We start from the raw sequence: 17,581 nt of genomic DNA on the forward strand, positions 1-17,581 counted from the left end.
ACATGTCATAGACATGTTTTGTTGGTGCATCATGGGTGGAAAAAAATAAAATAATAGGCATGGAAATTAAATAATGAAAAGGAGTATGATGAATACACAAGAAAAAAAAAGTGTGTAGTTGATTCTTTTCCCCCCCATTGCCGTGAGCTAAAGAAAAGGGAGGAGAAGATCTTTGTTCATCCTTTTCTCACCTTCATTTAGCCTAAATTAGAAAGAAAAACAAAGAAAAAAAATTTTCTCATCCTTTGGTTCATCCTTGGCCAAAAATTTTAAGGAGGAAAGAAGAAGAAAGGTGAAGAGATTCGGCCATGCATGTAGCTAGGCTAAGGTATGTTTGATGATGTTCCATGAGATGCATGCATGTTTTAGTTGTTAGCTTGAGTTCTACCTAGCCCATGGTCTAAATCTTGCTATGTGATGGAAATGGCACTTGACCATGGATGCATCATTCTTGGTTGGTGTTTGATGTTGTGGTGATGAGGCATGAGGATGAGTTAAGATTCGGCCTAGGTGGAGGTTGTGTTAATGCCATTGCATGCAAAATATGAAGCTTGTTAATGATGCATGTGATGATGGCTTGATGATTCTTGAACCTCCTTTTTAGCATTTTTGTGTGAGCACATATGTGCATTGGTTGCTAAATGGAGAAGAATCGGCTAGCAAGATGTGTGCTAAGGCCGAATGTAACTTTGCATGTTAATGAGCAATGCATGTGTTAAATTGATGAAAAGGGGGAGGATGCTTTACTAGTGTGTATATGTGTGTATTGAGTGTTGAAATCGACCCCAAAAATAGACATGCATATTCGGCCAAGGGGAAAGAAATTAGCTAATATGTTGTGTTGATGCATGATTTTTGCATGTATGAGACTTTAATGTCTAATGTATAAATATGGGCTAAGTGCCTTGTGTTCATCTTTTTGATGCCTAAATGATGAAATCAATTTATTTGTTTAATTAAGCTCAAGAGCAAAGGGGAAATAAATCCGATAAAGGGAAGGAAAAAGTGGTTGAATAGCTAGCGGAATCGTTTGACAACACCCGAGGTAAGTTCTTGAGTAAGAGAGCTTAAATTACGATGTGATTAAATCATGTTCTATGTGTGGCTATTGAGCCGAATGTGCAAGGACGATATGTGCCTTGTGTTTGAGTTTCGCAAATGAAAATGAAATATGAATGTGCCATGAATTATTGTTAGATGTGCATGATTAATTGAATGCTGTCCGGGCTAAGTCCCGAAGGCTTTGTGCTAAGTGAATATATCCGGACTAAGATCCGAAGGCATTTGTGCGAGATACAAATCCCGGGTTAAGCCCCGAAGGCCTTTGTGCGAGATACTAAATCCGGGTTAAGTCCCGAAGGCATTTGTTCGAATTATTAAATCCGGGTTATGTCCCGAAGGCATTGTGTGAGTTACTAAAACCGGGCTATGTCCCGAAGGCATTTGAACGAGGAGCCATATCCGGTTAAATCCCGAAGGTACGTGATTTGGTAATGAATGAGCTTGCTGTAAAATTCCAGCGAATACTCGAAAAACATCCCAATATGGGGATATGTTACGTATGTGTTGAATTTAATCGAGCCCTTACAAATAAATGTTCGCTCAGTTGATAAACGAGCTACCGGCCTTCGGCTAAGTTAGTCTATTGTGTATGTACATAAGGGTTGTTAATGTTGTGAAGCAAGTTTGATATCGGTAAATTGTCTATTATGAAATATTCCGTTTAGCTAAATGTGTGTTATTCTTTGTTTATGCTGGAATTCCTTGCTCAAAACTTACTAAGCATAAATTGCTTACTCGTTACACTGCTCCTCTGTTTTATAGATTTTTTGGTTCTCCAGGTATCGGACTCGGGATCTTGAAGTCGAAGTCGCCCACACTATCAAAGGCTCTTTTGGGAACTATTTTGGTTGAATTTTGATATGGCATGTATAGGACTACCCATTGTTGTTTTTCGAGTACTTTATAAAATGTATAAGTGTACAGCCATGCGGAAATGGCTTGTAGAAGTGGAGTATGGCATTAGACCATTCGTGTTTATGAATGTATAGATGGTTTCATGATGTAACTATAGTTGGAATGGAAGTGTTGAGCAAATGATCAGCCATTGGAATGGCTAAGTATGATCATATGTGGGCATATGTATGACGAGGCCCTAGTTGGTCCATGAAACCCGAAAATAGGTAAGGTTTACTTTGAAAACAGAGGCTGACAGCAGCAGTGGTGTGGATTGGAAAAATCACAAGAATTCGTAGGAGTGGAATTAAATAGTGAATAAATTATGTAATCGAACCTTGATGAATCTACTTTCATATGAAAGTAACGAAACAATCATATGAACAGTACAGTAAGAGATATTCGGGTTCTTGTGGAACAGGGCCAGAACAGTTTCTGGATTCCCTGTTCCGACTTTGGAAATTCACTATAAATTGACCAGAGATAATTAGGGGTCATACCATATATGTATGGATTCCTCTTTGAGTATAGTTTCCATAGAAACAAACGGCATCAGTATTGAAGCTCTGTGCAGAGAGATATCCAAGTCGTAATGGGAAAAGGTCAGTGTAGTCGACCCCTGTAACATGGGAGACTTTGACTAATAAACTGAACTAATTGGCCCGACCAAAAATTCTAGAAAAAAATAAATAGGTGGGGACATGAGTCTAGTTTCAGGGAAAAATCACAAAACTGATTTTCGAGTTGTGAAACTCAAGATATGATTTTTGAAACGACTAGTACTCAGACTGGGCAGTGTCTGGAAAAATTTTTCAAAGTTTGTTAACATCTCGTGTCCGACTCCGGTGTCGGTCTCGGGTTCGGGGTGTTACATCTTTTCAAAGATGATGCGGGCCAGTTTAGAGGCACTTCGGGCCTTTTTAGACGAGATCGTGATCGACCCCCTGTGGGTACACGAGGCACTTCGGTCGCCAGTGTTGGGAATGAACGTCGAGATAGAACGAAATGTCGATATTGCGGTAAATGGCATTCGGGGAGTTGTAGATTCCCTGACCGCTCCTGTTACAAGTGCGGATCAGTTGACCACTTCATTAAAGATTGCCCGAGGTTGTTTGAACAGAATGAAAATCAGAGTGGGAAACCGGGTGCTACCACTGCTCGAGGTAGACCATCTGGAAATACGGGCAATGCTAGTGGTGGTCGGAGAGGATCTAGAGATGATATAACCAGATCCGAAGCTCGTGCGCCTGCTAGAGCTTATGCTATACGTGCCCGCGAGAATGCTTCTTCGCCTGATGTTATTACCGGTACATTCACTCTCTTTGATACTAATGTAATTGCTTTGATTGACCCCGGTTCTACTCATTCTTACATATGTGAAACCTTACCATCCAGTAAGACTTTACCTATTGAGTCTACTGAGTTCGTAATTCGGGTGTCAAATCCCTTGGGTCATTACGTGCTTGTCGACAAAGTGTGTAAGAAATGTCCCCTGGAAATTCGAGGTTCCTGTTTTCCGGCGGACTTGATGCTTTTGCCGTTTGATGAATTTGATGTTATCCTTGGTTTGGATTGGTTGACCGCGCATGATGCGATTGTGAATTGCAAGAGCAAGACTATTGATTTGAGGTGCGCAAATAACGAGGTAGTCCGAATTGAGTCTGCGGACTTGGAGGGGATGCCAGCTGTAATATCAGCAATGTTGGCACAGAAATATGTAAGAAAAGGGTGCGAAGCATACCTTGCGTATGTACTTGATGACAAAGAATTAGAAAAGAAACCCGAATCTGTGCCGGTGGTTTGTGAATACCCGGATGTTTTTTCCGGAAGAATTACCGGGTTTACCACCTGTTCGGGAGGTAGAGTTTGGTATTGAGCTTGTACCTGGGACTACGCCGATTTCGATAGCTCTATATCGTATGGCACCAACCGAGTTAAAGGAGTTGAAAGCTCAGTTGCAAGAACTGACGGATAGAGGTTTCGCTCGACCAAGTTTCTCACCTTGGGGTGCACCAGTATTGTTCGTGAAAAAGAAGGACGGAACCATGAGGTTGTGCATTGACTATCGTCAGCTGAATAAAGTGACGATAAAGAACAAATATCCGTTGCCGCGCATCGATGATTTGTTCGACCAACTGAAGGGAGCCTCAGTGTTCTCAAAAATAGATTTGAGATCGTGCTATTATCAGTTGCGAATTCGAGATTCAGATATTCCTAAAACTGCCTTCAGAACGAGATATGGTCACTACGAATTCTTAGTGATGCCGTTTGGGCTCACTAATGCCCCTGCAGTATTTATGGATTTGATGAATCGGATCTTCAGACCGTATTTGGATCGGTTCGTAGTTGTGTTCATTGATGACATTTTGGTCTATTCAAGAGATGAGACCGAACATGCTGAGCATCTGAGGCTAGTGCTGCAAATTTTGCGGGATAAGCAGTTATATGCTAAGTTCAGTAAGTGTGAGTTCTGGTTAAGAGAGGTTAGCTTCTTGGGTCATGTGGTATCCGCGTCGGGTATTCGAGTTGACCCGAACAAAATTTCAGCCATACTTGACTGGAAACCTCCGAGAAATATTACTGAAGTTCGGAGCTTTTTGGGGCTCGCCGGTTATTACCGACGATTTGTGAAAGGTTTCTCGATGATAGCCACACCAATGACGAAGCTACTTCAAAAGGATGTTAAGTTCGAGTGGACGGAGAAATGTCAGAAAAGTTTCGACCAACTGAAAACTCATTTGACTGAAGCTCCAATTTTGGTGCAACCTGAATCAGGTAAAGAGTTTGTCATTTATAGTGACGCATCCCTACTTGGGTTGGGTTGCGTATTGATACAAGAAGGTCGAGTCGTGGCCTATGCGTCGAGACAATTGAAGCCACACGAGAGGAATTATTCTACCCATGATCTCGAACTAGCTGCCATCGTGTTTGCTTTAAAAATATGGCGACATTATCTGTTTGGTGAGAAGTGCCATGTATTTTCGGATCACAAAAGTCTCAAATATTTGATGACTCAACGAGACTTGAATCTGCGACAAAGACGTTGGCTTGAGTTGTTGAAAGATTACGAGCTTGTCATTGATTACCACCCGGGAAAGGCTAACGTGGTTGCGGACGCCTTAAGCCGGAAGTCATTGTTTGCTTTACGAGCGATGAACGTGCATTTGTCTGTTCTACCAGACAATGTGTTAGTAGCTGAATTAAAAGCTAAACCATTATTGACTCACCAAATTCGTGAAGCTCAGAAAGTCGATGATGAATTGGTTGCAAAACGGGCTAAGTGTTTTCCGAACGAGGAATCGGAGTTTCAAATTGATGATGATGATTGTTTGAGGTTCAGAAATCGTTTGTGTGTTCCAAGGAATTCGGAACTCATTTCGATGATTCTGAACGAAGCCCATTGTAGCCGAATGTCAAATCACCCGGGGAGTACGAAAATGTACAACGATTTGAAACGTCAATTTTGGTGGCATGGTATGAAACGGGACATCTCCGACTTTGTTTCGAGATGTTTAATATGTCAACAAGTGAAAGCGGAACATCAAGTGCCTTCAGGATTACTCCAGCCGATCATGATACCCGAGTGGAAATGGGATCGAGTCACAATGGACTTTGTGTCCGGACTGCCCTTGTCAGCAAGTAAGAAGGATGCAATATGGGTTGTTGTTGATAGACTGACTAAGTCGGCTCATTTCATCCCCGTATGTACGGATTTTTCATTGGATAAACTAGCTGAATTGTACGTTTATCAAATTGTGAGATTACACGGGGTACCTGTTTCTATCGTGTCGGATAGAGATCCGAGATTCACCTCACGATTTTGGAAGAAATTGCAAGAAGCTCTGGGTACCAAGCTGCATTTTAGCACTACTTTTCACCCCCAAACCGATGGTCAATCCGAGCGGATAATTCAGATACTTGAGGATATGTTGAGATGTTGCATCCTCGAGTTCAGTAGTTCATGGGAACGGTATTTACCTTTGATTGAATTCGCTTACAACAATAGTTTTCAATCAAGTATTAAGATGGCACCTTACGAGGCTTTGTACGGTCGTAAATGCCGTACACCATTGTTTGGACCGAGCTCGGTGAAAGTAAAATTTTCGGAGTTGATTTGATTAAAGATGCTGAACAGAAAGTAAAGGTAGTCCGTGAAAGTCTGAAGGTAGCCACGGATCGTCAGAAGTCGTACGCAGATTTGAAACGAAAAGACATCGAGTATCAGGTGGGAGACAAAGTGTTCCTTAAGGTTTCACCTTGGAAAAAGATACTCAGGTTCGGCCGTAAGGGCAAGTTGAGCCCAAGATTCATTGGGCCGTACGAAATCTCCGAACGAGTTGGTCCGGTTGCGTATAGATTGATTTTGCCCCCGGAGCTTGAAAAGATTCATGACGTCTTTCATGTTTCGATGCTTCGACGCTATCGATCTGATCCATCGCATATAATTAGCCCATCAGAGGTTGAAATTCAAGTCGACATGAGCTATGAAGAAGAACCGATGCATATCCTAGCTCGTGAAGTGAAGGAGTTGCGAAACAAAAGAGTTCCGCTAGTAAAGGTGTTATGGCTCAAACACGGGATCGAGGAAGCTACTTGGGAGACCGAGAGCTCGATGAAAGAACGATACCCAAACCTATTTACCGGTAAGATTTTCGGGGACGAAAATTTCTTAAGTGGGGGAGAGTTGTGACAGCCCAAAGTTAACCCTAGTCGGGAAGTGGTTTCGGGACCGCTAAACCAAGTCACCGAAATGTTTGAATGTGATACTTATTGTCTAGAATATGTAATTATGAATGTGTGAAAATTTCAAGCTTCAATTTGGTTGATTTCATGTGAATTTAGTCAATAGGACTTATGTGAGAAAATTCTAAAATGTGATAGGTCAATGTGTGAGGACCTATTAGTGCATGTGGACAAAGGGGGGACTTGCATGTCAAATTCCCCCCTACTAGTAGTGGCCGGCCATGACAAGCATGGTAGACCAAGTTTGATGGCCAAGACATGTCATAGACATGTTTTGTTGGTGCATCATGGGTGGAAAAAAATAAAATAATAGGCATGGAAATTAAATAATGAAAAGGAGTATGATGAATACACAAAAAAAAAAGTGTGTAGTTGATTCTTTTCCCCCCCATTGCCGTGAGCTAAAGAAAAGGGAGGAGAAGATCTTTGTTCATCCTTTTCTCACCTTCATTTAGCCTAAATTAGAAAGAAAAACAAAGAAAAAAAATTTTCTCATCCTTTGGTTCATCCTTGGCCAAAAATTTTAAGGAGGAAAGAAGAAGAAAGGTGAAGAGATTCGGCCATGCATGTAGCTAGGCTAAGGTATGTTTGATGATGTTCCATGAGATGCATGCATGTTTTAGTTGTTAGCTTGAGTTCTACCTAGCCCATGGTCTAAATCTTGCTATGTGATGGAAATGGCACTTGACCATGGATGCATCATTCTTGGTTGGTGTTTGATGTTGTGGTGATGAGGCATGAGGATGAGTTAAGATTCGGCCTAGGTGGAGGTTGTGTTAATGCCATTGCATGCAAAATATGAAGCTTGTTAATGATGCATGTGATGATGGCTTGATGATTCTTGAACCTCCTTTTTAGCATTTTTGTGTGAGCACATATGTGCATTGGTTGCTAAATGGAGAAGAATCGGCTAGCAAGATGTGTGCTAAGGCCGAATGTAACTTTGCATGTTAATGAGCAATGCATGTGTTAAATTGATGAAAAGGGGGAGGATGCTTTACTAGTGTGTATATGTGTGTATTAAGTGTTGAAATCGACCCCAAAAATAGACATGCATATTCGGCCAAGGGGAAAGAAATTAGCTAATATGTTGTGTTGATGCATGATTTTTGCATGTATGAGACTTTAATGTCTAATGTATAAATATGGGCTAAGTGCCTTGTGTTCATCTTTTTGATGCCTAAATGATGAAATCAATTTATTTGTTTAATTAAGCTCAAGAGCAAAGGGGAAATAAATCCGATAAAGGGAAGGAAAAAGTGGTTGAATAGCTAGCGGAATCGTTCGACAACACCCGAGGTAAGTTCTTGAGTAAGAGAGCTTAAATTACGATGTGATTAAATCATGCTCTATGTGTGGCTATTGAGCCGAATGTGCAAGGACGATATGTGCCTTGTGTTTGAGTTTCGCAAATGAAAATGAAATATGAATGTGCCATGAATTATTGTTAGATGTGCATGATTAATTGAATGCTGTCCGGGCTAAGTCCCGAAGGCTTTGTGCTAAGTGAATATATCCGGACTAAGATCCGAAGGCATTTGTGCGAGATACAAATTCCGGGTTAAGCCCCGCAGGCCTTTGTGCGAGATACTAAATCCGGGTTAAGTCCCGAAGGCATTCGTGCGAGTTATTAAATCCGGGTTATGTCCCGAAGGCATTGTGTGAGTTACTAAAACCGGGCTATGTCCCGAAGGCATTTGAACGAGGAGCCATATCCGGTTAAATCCCGAAGGTACGTGATTTGGTAATGAATGAGCTTGCTGTAAAATTCCAGCGAATACTCGAAAAACATCCCAATATGGGGATATGTTACGTATGTGTTGAATTTAATCGAGCCCTTACAAATAAATGTTCGCTCAGTTGATAAACGAGCTACCGGCCTTCGGCTAAGTTAGTCTATTGTGTATGTACATAAGGGTTGTTAATGTTGTGAAGCAAGTTTGATATCGGTAAATTGTCTATTATGAAATATTCCGTTTAGCTAAATGTGTGTTATTCTTTGTTTATGCTGGAATTCCTTGCTCAAAACTTACTAAGCATAAATTGCTTACTCGTTACACTGCTCCTCTGTTTTATAGATTTTTTGGTTCTCCAGGTATCGGACTCGGGATCTTGAAGTCGAAATCGCCCACACTATCAAAGGCTCTTTTGGGTACTATTTTGGTTGAATTTTGATATGGCATGTATAGGACTACCCATTTTTGTTTTTCGAGTACTTTATGAAATGTATAAGTGTACAGCCATGCGAAAATGGCTTGTAGAAGTGGAGTATGGCATTAGACCATTCGTGTTTATGAATGTATAGATGGTTTCATGATGTAACTATAGTTGGAATGGAAGTGTTGAGCAAATGATCAGCCATTGGAATGGCTAAGTATGATCATATGTGGGCATATGTATGACAAGGCCCTAGTTGGTCCATGAAACCCCGAAAATAGGTAAGGTTTACTTTGAAAACAGAGGCTGACAGCAGCAGTGGTGTGGATTGGAAAAATCACAAGAATTCGTAGGAGTGGAATTAAATAGTGAATAAATTATGTAATCGAACCTTGATGAATCTACTTTCATATGAAAGTAACGAAACAATCATATGAACAGTACAGTAAGAGATATTCGGGTTCTTGTGGAACAGGGCCAGAACAGTTTCTGGATTCCCTGTTCCGACTTTGGAAATTCACTATAAATTGACCAGAGATAATTAGGGGCCATACCATATATGTATGGATTCCTCTTTGAGTCTAGTTTCCACAGAAACAAACGGCATCAGTATTGAAGCTCTGTGCAGAGAGATATCCAAGTCGTAATGGGAAAAGGTCAGCGTAGTCGACCCCTGTAACATGGGAGACTTTGACTAATAAACTGTACTAATTGGCCCGACCAAAAATTCTAGAAAAAAAATACATAGGTGGGGACATGAGTCTAGTTTCAGGGAAAAATCACAAAACTGATTTTCGAGTTGTGAAACTCAAGATATGATTTTTGAAACGACTAGTACTCAGACTGGGCAGTGTCTGGAAAAATTTTTCAAAGTTTGTTAACATCTCGTGTCCGACTCCGGTGTCGGTCTCGGGTTCGGGGTGTTACAGAAGTTGTTTGATGATTTTGGATGTGGTAGAGTGAATCGGCTGATATATATGTAATAGTATGAATTATGTTTGTTATAAAATTCGATAAATAAGTTATAATGGTTATAATGTATATTCGGTTATGTTATTAAATATTATGATATGTTTTTATGGCATATTTTATGAGATGAAATGGGTATGATTCTTGTGTATGATATTTTAGCATGGTGTATAACTTGTGAAGTTGTCATATTTTGATTTGGCCTTAATATTTATAAATTTGGTTTATTAAGTTATATAAAAATGGTGTGAATTATTTGTATGTATATTAATGACCTAATAAAAATTATGAAATGGAATAATTAGTCAAGGTATTATTAGATGTGGTATGATCTTATGTGATTAATTCAATAGTTGAATAGATGTGAAGTGAATTGGTTGTTTATTTGTAATCTAGAATAAGGTTTAAATATAATTCTTAGCTTGTGAATTTGATACGAAATGAATTGTTATTTTTGTTCGAAAATGGTTAATAATGGTATGATGTAATGTGCTTGAACTTGGTAAAATTTGTTTGCGCCTTTTATATATATTTGGCTGTATATTAAACTGTAAATATGATTTGCCATAATGCTTAGTGAAATGTGCTTAAGTATATATATATATCCATATATATCCGAATAGATGTTTTAATTTGCATTAATATGCATAACATGTAAATTTCATATTGACTATTATATCAATGCCGCATAAATGAATGAAAAATATAGTATTGAAATTTGTTTCGTTTGTTGTTTAATTTGTACATGTGCAAAAGCTATATAATAATACGTTCGATATTCAATTAATGAAATAATTATTTTGTTATATGTTCTGTATATATATAATTTGTTTATATATATATTGGATTATGTTTTAATCATGTAATGTTACGAATGATATAGATTTTATATATAACCTTGATAATGTGGACTTTGCTTATGAATTTGGGTTATAAATTTGTACAGATCTGACATGAATTATTTAAGTATATAAAAAAATCTGATCTGAATTGTGTTAGAATTAGTAATACCTCGTAACCCCATTCCAGCGATGGATACGGGTTAAGGGTGTTACATTGCTATGTGTACTTGTGTAAGGGGTGGCAAATTGGCTTTTCAAATGGCCTATTATTGTCTACAAGGGCAGAGACACTGGCGTGTGTCCCCTGAGGTATCCTCTTGGCCTAGACACATGGGCTTGTCTAGTGGCCGTATAAGACACACGGGCTAGCACATAGGCGTATGGTCGGCCGTGTAACCCAAGTCAGTAACCTCCCTAGTTTTCCACGGCCATGGCACATGGGCATGCCTTCGGCCGTGTGGCAAGTTAGTATGTATGCCCTGTTTTCACACGGCCTATGCCACAAGCGTGTCTGGTGGCCGTCTGAAGCACATGGCCTATTCACATATGCATGTGACCCTTAAATCTTGGAAAAATTTTCTAAGTTTCCCTAAGTTTGCAAATGTTATCGGTTTAGTCCCAAACAATATTTAAGCATGTTTTAAGGTCTCGTAGAGCCTTATAAGGGACATTGTGCATGATTTGTATAGATTTTGGATTATGGATGTATAAATGATTGTGATTAAAGTGTATTATCCGATAATGCCTTGTAACTCTATTTCGGTAATGGATACGGGTTAGGGGTGTTACATGTTAAGTTAACTAGTCCATACCCAGAATCACATCAAATTCATCAAATGGAAACAACATTAAATCAGCAGAAAAACAATAACCCCGACCATTAATGGGCAATTTTTACAAACTTTATCCACTATCACATACTGGCCCAGGGGATTTGAAACCTTAACCACGAATTCAGTGGACTCAATATGTAAATTTTTAACAGACACTAAATTTGTGCATATGTATGAATGTGTTGAGCCAAGATCAATCAAAGCAGTAATATTAGTATCAAGAAGAGAAAAAGTACCAGTAATGACATCAAGTGTAGAAGCATCCTCGTGTGCACGTATAACATATGTTCTGGTTGGTGCTCGTGCTTCAGATTTAGGAGTTGAATCTTTTGTAGCACCTCGACTACCACAGACATTGCCAGGATGACGAAGTGGTCTACCTCTCGGGCTGGGGTTACTCGGCTACGAATTAGAACATTATCTTTTTCAAGCCTTTCTGGACAATCTTTAAGATAGTGGTCAAGAGAACCACATCTAAAGTAGGCTCCGCTTCTCATACGACACTCCTCAAAATGAAATTTATTACAATGTTTACTTCTAGGTTAGGGACTACCAACACTTCTAGCACTTGCTACTGATGGATATGAAGATCTCAGGTTAGAATGTTGAGAGCCTCAGTCTTTTCCAGAATATGCAACATATAAGACAGAACAATCATGATATTTCTTTGATTTATTTGAAGTCGACGATTGTGATTTTCCTATAAATCTTTTACTCGAAGTTCAGGCTTCCATCTCTGTCTGCCTCTTCGCTTTATTTAATTCTTCAACTTTATGTGCCCAGTCGGCCAGCAAATTCTTTTAATTCCAGAATCCCAACTAACAACTTTATGTCTTCATTTAATCCTTCTTCAAACCGTTTACACATAGCAACTTCAATCTAGATACATTCCATAGCATAGTTACTTAATCTGAAAAATTCTCATTCATGCTCGGATATTGTCATATTCCTCTGTTTATGTTTTAAAAATTCCTTCTTTATCTGATCAAGGAATCTTTGTCTAATGTACTTCTTTTTGAATTTTGTCTGGAAAAATTCCCATGTAACATTTTCCCTCGGTACAACAGAAATTATGGTATTCCACCACTAGTAGCCTAAGTCTTTTAGCAGAGATACAACACATTTTAGACATTGTTCAGGTGTACAAGACAATTCATTTAAAACCCTGATGGTATTTTCTTCCCAAAATTCAGCCATTTTCGGATCATCATTGGCGGTTGCCCTGAATTCTTTTGCCCTATATTTTCAAATTTTATCTAGTAGAGGCTTACAAATTCTAACAGGTTCGACACCCTGTGGAATCACTGGAACTAATTGAGGAGCAGGAGGGGGAGGTTGTTGTACAACAGGATTTGTTTTTAAAAATTCTGCAAACCGCTCATTCATCATTTTAAAGAAGGATTCTTTTACCTCCTCACTTCGGCCCTTAAATATAGGCCTTTTACTACTACTAGATGCAGCTCTATGAACTAAAGATGGAGCATTGCTCTCAACTTCCTCGGATTCAGCTCTAGCTCAGTTGGATGACATTACTAAATGAAAAACACATTTACATAGTCAGGATAATCACACTATCACAAATTATATAATGGCATGTATAGCTAAACTCGTACTTACTACATTAGTCCGAGAATAAGCTAAACCGTAGCTTTGATACCAATAAATGTAACACCCCTAACCTGTATCCATCATCGGAACAGGGTTACAGAGCATTACCAAAATTTACAAAACAAATACAATTATTTCATTTCTTTTACTATTCACATCAGAAATAAATCGTAATTCAATCATGTTGTTCCTTAAATGGACCCTTAAGGTCCTATTTATACATTAGAAACAAGTCTGAACTAAACCGGGAACTCAGAGAAATTTTCACGAAATTTCCAAATTTTTCTTAGGTATAGGGGACACATGTCCGTGTGCTCAGGCTGTGTGACTCACACGGCCAAGTGACACGCCCGTGTCTTAGGCCGTGTGGGTAATCGATGTAAGGCATATGACTGTGTCCTAGCCCATGCTCAAATTAGGGTAGCAACTGACTTAGGTCACACAGCCAGCAACACGTCCGTGTGCTAGGACGTGTGGACAATTTAATTTTCAAAAATAGGTGCATGATTCACACAGCTGAGACACACACCCATGTCTATGCCTGTTGACCAATTCTAAGCATTCTATTTTTAAAATTTTAAGAAGTTGGGGACACACGGCCAAACCGTGTAACACCCTTCACCCGTATTCAATGTCGGAATAGGGTTACGGAGCATTACCGAACTTATAACACATATAGGTATACTTTTCTCATGCATTTAATAAATTCATACAATCATCATTCAATCTCAATCAATTTGTCCCTTATAATAGCCTATGAGGCCTAAAACATACTTTACGAAAGGGTTCGGGACTAAACTAATAACTTATAAACTTTCACAAAACTTTGAAAATTTTTCTCAAAATAGAGGACACACGGCCACTAGACATGTCCGTGTCACCAGCCGTGTGAAAATAGGGGGTACATACTGACTTGGGTCACACGGCCAACCACACGCCCGTGTGTCTAGCCCGTGTGCCCTTCAAAGTGGCCACACAAGCCCAAATAGCAGACCATGTGTTAGGTCGTGCCAAACCTGTATGGTATGCTGCCTTATGCCACACGGCCAAGTCACATGCTTGTGTGTGAAACCATATGGAGCATACTGACTTGATTTTAATTTCAACACCAGGGGACACACGGCCGAGACACACGCTTGTGTCTCTGCCCATGTGGACAAAAATAGGCTATTTGCAAAGCCATCTTGCCACCTTATTTATACATACATGCACAAGCATAAATTGCAACATTTTGACATCTCAATAGGCAGCCAATCCATAACATTTCATACACAATTTAAACCAATTCAATTATAATCATTTTCATTCATATGCCTATCACATATCAAGACAACATTGCATATTTCTATTCCATTTACTACTTGCCAAAATATACCATATTGAACACTTATACATAGCCAAAACATTATACCAAGCTAAGCCAAATCACATGGCTTAATCTTATACCACAATATGTACCAAAATGACTATCTCAAGTAACCAAACTATCATATTTATATCTAGCCTATACATGCCATATTTACAAATATCTACGGGTTCAAAAGTACCAATCAGCAACTGGATAGTGTGGTGTGTAACTCTGACTTATTCTAATCAAGCGAGCTATTGAACCTCTATAAAACATGGAAAAGAAACAAAGTAAGCTTTATAGCTTAGTAAGCCTGTATAATTCAGAATTTAACTTACCATTTATACATAACCAAATAATTAAACAAAGTATATCAAATTCACTCCTATAGACAAACATCATCAACAAGTTAGTCACATAAGTGCATGTAATCATCCATTATCTCAATTTAATACTCAATACATTGTGTCATATCAAATTCACATATATCATGTACATCATTTGTAACATTTCACTCTCAATCATATAAACAGTAATTCATTCGATAACAGTAACTCATCCGTATAAACAGTACTTCATCCCTATAACAGTAATTCATTTGTATAAAACATAGATTTTTCACATAATCAATAACAGAATTTATGCCCGTTGAACCTATTAGAATATCGATAAATACACGGGTGATACACACTAGGTGTATTAATTGGTAATCCATCAACTCATCATCATATTCAATCTTTCAAGCTATGACCAGTAAGCTCCTCCTGAGTTGATGGACAGTAAGTGTAACGCCCCTTACCTGAGACCGTCGCCGGAGTTGAGCACGAGGCGTTACTAGACTTATCTTACTTGTTCAGGGCATAATTTTTTTTTACTTTTAAAAATTAATTCGCACGCATTCATCCAATAAATCCCTAAACAAGGCCTTTGAGGCCCTAAAACCTGCAATTGGAACGGTTCGGGACCAAACGGGAACATTAAAAAATTTTCCAATTACTTACACAAATCAAAACAATTTATTTCACTATTCATAATAAAACTGTCCATCTACGTAACAGTCAGTAAATTAATTATAACTCGAGTTACAAAACTCAAAATTTAAATCCGTAAATTTTCCCTAAAACTAGACTCATATATCTTCTTACCATAATGTTTCCAAAAAAATTTTTTGGCCAATTAGTACATTTTATTCATTAAATGTTCCCCTTTTTGGCAGTTTAGTGGACCTAATCTCTCTTAACTAAAACTCAATTATCTCATTATACAGAATTTAGATAATGTTTCTGTTTGTTTCTAATGAAAATAGACTCACTAAGAAATCTAGAAATATAAACTATGACTTATAATTCTTTTTGTAAAATTTCTAATGATTTTCCAAAGTTGGAACAGGGGATCACGAAGTCACTCTAAACCAGTCTTACAAAAATTTAAATATCTCAGAATATAGACTTTCTTTGCTTGCTCTATTTATTTCTATGAAAATAGACTGAATAAGCTTTAATTATATCTCATTCACCATTTTATTCCATTTCTACAATTTTTAGTGATTTTTCAAAACCACATCACTGCTGCTGTTTCCTAACTGCTCCATGGCCAACTTTTACTCCATAATTTCTTTGCATCAAACCTCATTTAGGCATACATAATACCAAAACATGTTCTTATTTAGCTATATCATAAGCTAATCATTACCAAGTATTCACATGCCATTCTTTAATCATATCATAAGGACATACACACAAAATAGCCAAGTCCCTATACATGCCATAACATAAAGTATTTCTAGTCACAAAATACCGAGATAGGTCGTTGATAGTGTGAGGTGACCTCTGACGTCCTTGCGATTTTCCGAGTTGGCTTTGCGATACTATAAAAAAGAGAGAAAAGAAAGGGAGTAAGCATAAAGCTTAGTAAGTTTGCATGTAAATAAATAACAACATTCTAAATGAATTATCAAGGAATAAATTTACAAAATAAATATATAGATGCTAAAAAATAACATCATTAGTTATAAATAATAAAACATTGCATTTATTTACCGCAAACTTACCTCGATACAAAATACGATCAAATATTTTGATTTAGTCCTCAACCTTTTTCTTTCCTTGGTCTAACCCCAAATTTCATTCTTCTTCATCTATAATAGCAAATTTAACTTATTTAATATTCACATTTATCAAAACAGTCCCTAACTCTAACTTCGGCAAAATTATAATTTTGCCCCTAAACTTTTGCATATTTACACTTTTGCCCCAAGGCTCGAAAATGAAACTTTATCCCTAATTCTTATGTTTTATGACATGCTAATCATTTATTTACCTACGGCAACATCAAATTCCCACTTTAACATGTACTTATGACCATTACGTATTTTTCCCGATTATGTCATTTTACCTATTTTCGTTTAAAATCACTTAGCTCAAGTCGTTTAACATAATTCTTTTGAGTTAAGTTTTGAGTAAATGGCATGTATAGGGACTTTGATCGTTATGGTATATGTGAAGCTTATAAAGTTAGCCATTTAAAATGACTTGTAAATGTATATGTTTTGGTTTTTAATGAGTGATGCCTTATTTTGGTATGTTTTGGTATGAATGTGGTGATGGTTTTATAGTTGCTCAAATGGTTAATTGATTTGTGGAGTATAAATGCTTGAGAAATGCCTTGATGAGATATGATTTTAGATGTTGTGTTGGTTATTTATAGGGTAAGTTATGTATGTGTAAATTATGGTAAATGAGCCATATTGTTTGATATTGTTTTGGCACGTATTTGGCTAAGTAAATGGTAGTGATTTGAGATTTGGAATAGATGAAATTATAATGGTATGAATTGTGCATTTGGTGGATGATTTTGGCTGCCTAATTGTATGATGAAATGGTAACATTTGCTCTTTTATATGTATACTTAGTTGGGGTGGCAAATTGGCCTTGCAAATGGCCTATTTTTCTCCAAACAGGTAGAGACATGGACGTGTGTCTCAGCCGTGTGTGACACAGGGTCATGGTATATGGTCGTGTCCCCAAATGATGCTTAGAAATCAAGTCATTGAGTTACGCGGCCTAGACACACGGGCGTATGGTCGGTCGTGTGACCCAAGTCAGTATACCCTCCAGTTTTCACAC

The sequence above is a fragment of the Gossypium hirsutum genome, chromosome A02, assembly GCF_007990345.1.
Source record: "Gossypium hirsutum isolate 1008001.06 chromosome A02, Gossypium_hirsutum_v2.1, whole genome shotgun sequence".
In the NCBI taxonomy this organism is placed as follows: domain Eukaryota; kingdom Viridiplantae; phylum Streptophyta; class Magnoliopsida; order Malvales; family Malvaceae; genus Gossypium; species Gossypium hirsutum.